Below are 8185 nucleotides of genomic sequence, written 5' to 3' on the forward strand. Positions count from 1 at the left end.
CTAGGATTTCTGAAACCAAAAACAGCAGAAAACAGCAACTGGCTCTTCGGCATCTCGTTAATAGGTTAGTGCCGGAAAATGCATAATAATGACATATGATGTGTATAAAACATGTGAGTATCATCATAAAAGTAGCATGGAACATAAGAAATTATAGATACGTTTGAGACGTATCAGCCTTCCCCTCCAGTTGTCCCAGTTGCTGTCACTCTGGGGCCTTTGGTTCCGGACATAGACATGTGCATACAACTTGTTGATACAATCTAAGCTTTAAGTATAAATCTTAAATCTAAGATCATGCCACTCGGGACCTAGTGACAAGCATTAAACACAACAAGATTGCAGCAACAATAACTTCACCAACTTTATAGATAGACTAATCATAATGTAACAATCCATCGGATCCCGACAAACACAACACCGATTACATCAGATGAATCTCAATCATGTAAAGCAGCTCATGAGATCATTGTATTGAAGTACATGGGGGAGAGAGAGTACCAACTAGCTACAGCTAGAACCCGTAGTCCATGGGGGAACTACTCACGGAGCATGATGGAGGCGGTGGCGTTGATGGAGATGGCTTCCGGGGGCACTTCCCCGTCCCGGCAGGGTGCCGGAACAGAGACTTCTGTCCCCCGAATTGGAGTTTCGCAATGGCGGCGGCGCCCCTGGAGTCTTTCTGGAGTTTCGTCAATTGGTATCGATGTTTTAGGTCAGGACGGCTTAAATAGGCGAAGAGACGGAGTCGGAGGGGTTACGGAGGCGCCACACAACAGGGCGGCGCGCCCCCCTCCTGGGCCACGCCAGCCACCTGTGTGGGCCCCCTGTGGCCCTCCTCTAGTCCCCCTTTGACTTTCTGGAAGGTTCCGGGAAAAATAAGATGTTGGGTCTTTATTTCGTCGAATTCCGAGAATATTGCCCGAACAACCTTTCTGGAACCAAAAACAACAGAAAACATCAACTGGCACTGTGGCATCTTGTTAATAGGTTAGTTCCGGAAAACGCATAAAAACATTATAAAGTGCGAGCAAAACATGTAAGTATTGTCATAAAACAAGCATGGAACATCAGAAATTATGGATACGTTGGAGACGTATCAGCATCCCCAAGCTTAGTTCCTACTCGTCCTCGAGTAGGTAAACGATAAAAAGAATAATTTATGTAGTGACATGCTACTTACATACCCTTGATCATACTATTATAAAGCATATGAGATGAACTAAGTGACTCAAGGCAATGATCTATAGTTGCTAACAAATAGATAACATATAGCAAAACTTTTCATGAATAGTACTTTCAAGACAAGTATCAAAAGTCTTGCATAAGAGTTAACCCATAAAGCAATAGATTCAAAGTAAAAGCATCGAAGCAACACAAAGGAAGATATAAGTTTCAGCAGTTGCTTTCAACTTTCAACATGCATATCTCATGGATAATTGTCAACACAAAGTAGAATAATAAGTGCAATAAGCAAGTATGTAAGAATCAATGCACAGTTCACACAAGTGTTTGCTTCTAAGATGGAAGGAAGTAGGTAAACTGACTCAACATAAAGTAGAAGAAAGGCCCTTCGCAGAGGGAAGCAGTGATTAAATCATGTGCTAGAGCTTTTTAAGTTTTGAAATCATATAGAGAGCATAAAAGTAAAGTTTTGAGAGGTGTTTGTTGTTGTCAACGAATGGTAGTGGGCACTCTAACCCCCTCATCAAACAGACTTTCAAAGAGCAGCTCCCATGAAGGACGTTATCTCTACCAGCAAGGTAGATCATCCCTCTTCTCTTTTGTTTACACATGTACTTTAGTTTTTATTTATGGTTGACACTCCTCCCAACCTTTGCTTACACAAGCCATGGCTAACCGAATCCTCGGGTGCCTTCCAACAATCTCATACCATGGAGGAGTGTCTATTTGCAAAATTAAGTTGCTTACTGATGAATCAGAGCAAAACATGTGAAGAGAATTATTAATGAAGTTAATTAATTGGGGGCTGGGAACCCCGCGCCAGCTCTTTTTGCAAAATTATTGGATAAGCGGATGTAGCCACTAATCCATTGGTGAAAGCTGCCCAACAAGATTGAAAGATAAAACACCACATACTTCCTCATGAGCTATTAAACATTGACACAAATAAGAGATAATAAATTTTTGAATTGTTTAAAGGTAGCACATGAAGTATTTACTTGGAATGGCAGGAAATACCACATAGTAGGTAGTTATGGTGGACACACATGGCATAGTTTTTGGCTCAAGGATTTTGGATGCACGAGAAGTATTCCCTCTCAATACAAGGCTTAGGTTAGCAAGGTTGTTTGAAACAAACACATGTATGAACCGGTACAACAAAACTTACATAAGAACATATTGCAAGCATTATAAGACTCTACACTGTCTTCCTTGTTGCTCAAACACTTTTACCAGAAAATATCTAGACCTTAGAGAGACTAATCATGCAAACCAATTTCAACAAGCTCTACGGTATTTCTCCACTAATAGGTTTAAACTACATGGTGCAAGAGCTTAAACATGATCTACTTGAAAGCTCAAAACAATTGCCAAGTATCAAATTATCCAATACAATATGAAGCATTTTCTGTTTCCAACCAAATAACAACAAGTGCAATAGCTTTCAACTTTTGTCATCAACATTAAAAGCGAAGAACACAAGTGTTCAAATGAAAAAGCGGAGCGTGTCTCTCTCCCAAACAAGGATTGCTAGGATCCGATCTTATTCAAACATAAACAAAACGAAAATAAACACACAGACGCTCCGAGTAAAGTACATAAGATGTGACCGAATAAAAATATAGTTTCAATAGAAGAAACCTGATAAGTTGATGAAGAAGGGGATGCCTTGGGCATCCCCAAGCTTAGATGTTTGAGTCTTTTTGAAATATGCAGGGATGAACCACGGGGGCATCCCCAAGCTTAGACTTTTCACTCTTCTTGATCATATATCATCCTCCTCTCTTGACCCTTGAAAACTTCCTTCACACCAAACTTCTCATAAACTTCATTAGAGGGTTAGTGCATAATCAAAAATTCACATGTTCAGAGGTGACACAATCATTCTTAACACTTCTGGACATTGCCCAAGGCTACTGGAAGTTAATGGAACAAAGAAATCCATCCAATACATCAAAAGAGGCAATGCGAAATAAAAGGCAGAATCTGTCAAAACAGAACAGTCCGTAAAAACGAATTTTTATGGGGAACTTAACTTGATCAAATCAGAAAACTCAAAACTAATGAAAGTTGCATACATATCTGAGGATCACTCTCGTAAATTAGCAGATTTTTCTGAGTTACCTACAGAGAATCCAACGCAAATTCGTGACAGATAGAAATCTGTTTCTGCGCAGAAATCCAAATCTAGTATCAACCTTCTATTAGAGACTTCACTTGGCACAACATTGCAATAAAATAAAGATAAGGAGAGGTTGCTACAGTAGTAACAACTTCCAAGACAAAACAAAATATTATCAAAATAAAAACATGGGTTGTCTCCCAAGAAGTGCTTTCTTTATAGCCATTAAGATGGGCTCAGCAATTTTAATGATGCACTCGCAAGAAATAAGAGTTGAAGCAAAAGAGAGCATCAAAAAGAAAATTCAAAACACATTTAAGTCTAACCCACTTCCTATGCATAGGCATCTTGTACACAAATAAATTCATGAAGAACAAAGTGACAAGCATAAGAAGATAAAACAAGAGTAACTTCGAAAGTTTCAGCATATAGAGAGGTGTTTTAGTACCATGAAAGTTTCTACAACCATATTTTCCTCTCTCATAATAATTTTCAGTGGCTTCATGAACAAACTCAACAATATAACTATCACATGCAGAATGCTTTTCATGACTTACAAACACATAATTTTTATCAAGCTCAAAAATAATGGGATTAAAACTTTCAAACCCACGTTTTTCAATAATATAACAAGATGCTTGATCATTCTCAAGAGATATGGGACTCATACATAAAGTCAAGACTTCTCCAATCCCATTTTCATTAGTAGTACAATTAATATTATCAAGTAACATAGGACCATCATCTAGAGATTTATCATAAACATTTGCTAAGCAAAATTCTTTAGTACCATGCATTTCGACATCAGGCACAAAAAAAGCATTATCATTAGATTTATCAAAGTAGCATGATTATCATAGATAACAGTAGCATAATTATTCTCACAAGTTTTACTCATAGGTAATATTTCAAGAGAATCCATAGGAACATAACATTCAACCTCCTTTGGTAAGCATGGAGGACAATCAAATAGTGTAAGAGATAAAGAGTTACTCTCATTAGAAGGTTGGCATGGGTAGCTAATCCATTCTTCCTCCTTTTGTTCATCACTCTCCTCTTCTTTATCATCCAATGAGCTTTCAGGTTCATCAATTTCCTCCTCTTTTTCATCCAATGAGCTTTCAGGTTCATCAATTTCTTCTTCCACTGGTTCCTGCAAATTGTGAGTGCATTCTTGTGCATTAATGAGTCTCTTTATAATCAATGATATAAGGATTATTGTTGTAACTTTCTATGCAAAAATTAAGAATAGAAGAGACATAATCTTTAAGGTCCTTACAAACAACACAAGTTTCATAATTTTTAGCAATGAAGGATTCGATCTCAGAAGCTCCCATAAACAAAACAAATTGTTCTACTTCTTCGAACCCAAAATGAATATAGCTATTAAAATTATAGTTCTTAATTAAAAATTCCTCACTAAAGCCACATTGAAATTTAAGATGTTTAGTATCCTGTTGAGAGCAACAGTTTATATCATGGCGTTTAAGCAAGATTTTAGCAATTGTATTCAATTTTTCTATCACAGCACTCATAACTTTACCCGTTCTTGATTCTCTATAATTATTATAAAATTCAATAAGCTCCAAACAGGTTGTAGGTTCTCCCATAGCAACAGTTTTTAATTTTTCGGTTTTTCAAAATTTTATGGATTTTCGGGTATATAGGGAAAATAAAACAAGACAAAAAGAAACTAGACAAAAGTAAACTAAGCAAAATAATACTAGACAGAAATAAACTAAGCACAAATAAACTAGGAAAAAGTAAACTAAGCAAAACAAAATAAAATAAAACAAAAACAGAGAGATGTAGAGTGTACTCCCCAGGTGAACTTATGAGTAGAGCTATGCCTCCCCGGCAACGGCGCCAGAAAATAGTCTTGATAACCCACAAGTATAGGGGATCGCAACAGTCTTCGAGGGAAGTAAAACCCAAATTTATTGATTCGACACAAGGGGAGGTAAAGAATACTTATAAGCCTTAACAACTGAGTTGTCAATTCAGCTGCACCTGGAAAAGCACTAGTAACAAGGGTGATGTGAAAGTAGCAGTGATATGAGAGCAATAATGTGATAACACAGCAGCGATAAGAACACGTAGGTAATGGCACCAGAAAATAGTGGATACTACTTCCAATGACATGTAGAACAAGTATATGATGATGAAAGATGGACCGGGGTTCCCAGCTATCTTCACTAGTGGTAACTCTCCAATAACAAATGTTGGGTGAACAAATTACAGTTGGGCAATTGATAGGATTGAAATAGCATTAAGACAGAACATCAAGATTATTAATTATGTAGGCATGTTTTCCATATATAGTCATACGTGCTCGCGATGAGAAACTTGTACAACATCTTTTGTCCTACCAGCCGGTGGCAGCCGGGCCTCTAGGGAATCTACTGGAAATTAAGGTACTCCTTTTAATAGAGCACCGGAGCAAAGCATTAACACTCCGTGAAAACATGTGATCCTCATACCTAAGCCTTCCCCTCCAGTTGTCCCAGTTGCTGTCACTCTGGGGCCTTTGGTTCCGGACATAGACATGTGCATACAACTTGTAGGTACAATCTAAGCATTAAGTATAAATCTTAAATCTAAGATCATGCCGCTCGGGCCCTAGTGACAAGCATTAAACACAACAAGATTGCAGCAACAATAACTTCACCAACTTTATAGATAGACTAATCATAATGTAACAATCCATCGGATCCCGACAAACACAACACCGATTACATCAGATAAATCTCAATCATGTAAAGCAGCTCATGAGATCATTGTATTGAAGTACATGGGAGAGAGAGAGTACCAACTAGCTACAGCTAGAACCCGTAGTCCATGGGGGAACTACTCACGGAGCATGATGGAGGCGGTGGCGTTGATGGAGATGGCTTCCGGGGGCACTTCCCCGTCCCGGCAGGGTGCCAGAACAGAGACTTCTGTCCCCCGAATTGGAGTTTCGCGATGGCGGCGGCGCCCCTGGAGTCTTTCTGGAGTTTCGTCAATTGGTATCGATGTTTTAGGTCAGGACGGCTTAAATAGGCGAAGAGACAGAGTCAGAGGGGTTACGGAGGCGCCACACAACAGGGCGGCGCGCCCCCTCCTGGGCCGCGCCAGCCACCTGTGTGGGCCCCCTGTGGCCCTCCTCTGGTCCCCCTTTGACTTTCTAGAAGGTTCCAGGAAAAATAAGATGTTGGGTCTTTATTTCGTCAAATTCCGAGAATATTGCCTGAACAGCCTTTCTGGAACCAAAAACAACAGAAAACAGGAAATAGCACTGTGGCATCTTGTTAATAGGTTAGTTCCGGAAAACGCATAAAAACATTATAAAGTGCGAGCAAAACATGTAAGTATTGTCATAAAACAAGCATGGAACATCAGAAATTATGGATACGTTGGAGACGTATCAATCACCAAGTTCTTTCTTCTCTTCCTCCACTTCCTGAAGGTGGAGATGTATCTGAGCGAGTAGATGACTCGCAAGAAATTTTTGTTCGCGAGAGAGAACCCGTAGAATCTGAAAAGAGTGTGGGTTCCTCTGACAAAATATCAGAGTCGGAACAAGTTTCTGGCTCTTCGCACACAAACTCTCCTCTTCCCGCGGCTTCTCCGGTTAAGTGTAAGAAGAAGAGAGACCATAACGAGGAAGATTCCGGCGCGTAACATCTCAAATTTTAAAACAAAAGAAGAAAATGAATTTCCCTTATTTCAAAATTTGGAGCCAACAAAATTTTTGAATTGCTTTTCCCTATGTGCCTAGTGCTCATACTTGTATGTAGTGATCCTTGCCATGTTAGTTTGTTTGAAGTGTTGAACATCTCTCTAAACCCTAAACCCTACCCTTCTCAAAACCAAAGAGGAACAAATAAAAAAGAAAATAAAATAAAAGGGTGAGGCATATGTGGGCTTATGGCCATTTCTGCAAATAATGGTCTATGCCCTATTTACCTTACCTAAATGGTTGTGAACCATTATCAAACCTAACCTAACCCTCAATAAACCTAAAACAAGGACTTTGGACCAAATAAAAATAAAATAAAATAATTTTTTGCATCACATATGAGGCTATGGCCATTTTTGCAAATCTTTGACCTAGGCCATCTTACCTTGTGTCAATGACTTGAAAACCTTTCTAAACACTTAAGAACCACTTTGGAATCAAAGAAACCCAAATCAAATCAAAGCAAAATGCAAAACCTTGCAACATGTGATAATGGTCATTTTTGAGAATCACGTCAGGGTACCCACTTTGAGCCCCTGGATTAAGAGATTCTTAAACCAAACTCTCCCAACTCTTTGCACCTCATCCAAGACCTCATCAAGTTGAACACTTTTGCTGTTGACCACTTTGACTAGTTCTCTTTCTATTGCATAATATAAGGAGGCAAAGGGACAACATCAAATCAGATTCTAGATTAGGTCAAATTTGGATTTTCACAAACCTGCCCCATTTTGCACCCCACCACCACCAACTTGTGCCAAATATTATTTGAATCAACTCCACCAAAAAGTTTGGCAAATTTCAAATATTTTGTTCTTGCGGCCATTGTGTCGAACACTTGGCAGGCAAGAATCTGCTTTTCACACACATGCTATTACCCACTGGTTTTTGGCCTAAACCAGAGACCAAACCTGATGATTACTGTACTTCTATGCCTGCTGGACCAAGCCATGCCATTACCTTTGATGATTAAAGGGAGGAAGTGACTAGGCCGTGGCCATGCCGTGCACCATGCCATCCTCCATGCCATCTCTCCTCTCTGACCTCTCCTTTCCCTTTAAGCATGTCTAGCAGCATCCCCTGTCATCCCTGAGCAGGACCATGCCAGCCCTTGGCACGGGAGAGGCCAGCATTGGCCAGCCCCGTACGCGCCCAGA

The sequence above is a fragment of the Lolium perenne genome, chromosome 3 (assembly GCF_019359855.2).
Source record: "Lolium perenne isolate Kyuss_39 chromosome 3, Kyuss_2.0, whole genome shotgun sequence".
Lineage (NCBI taxonomy): Eukaryota > Viridiplantae > Streptophyta > Magnoliopsida > Poales > Poaceae > Lolium > Lolium perenne.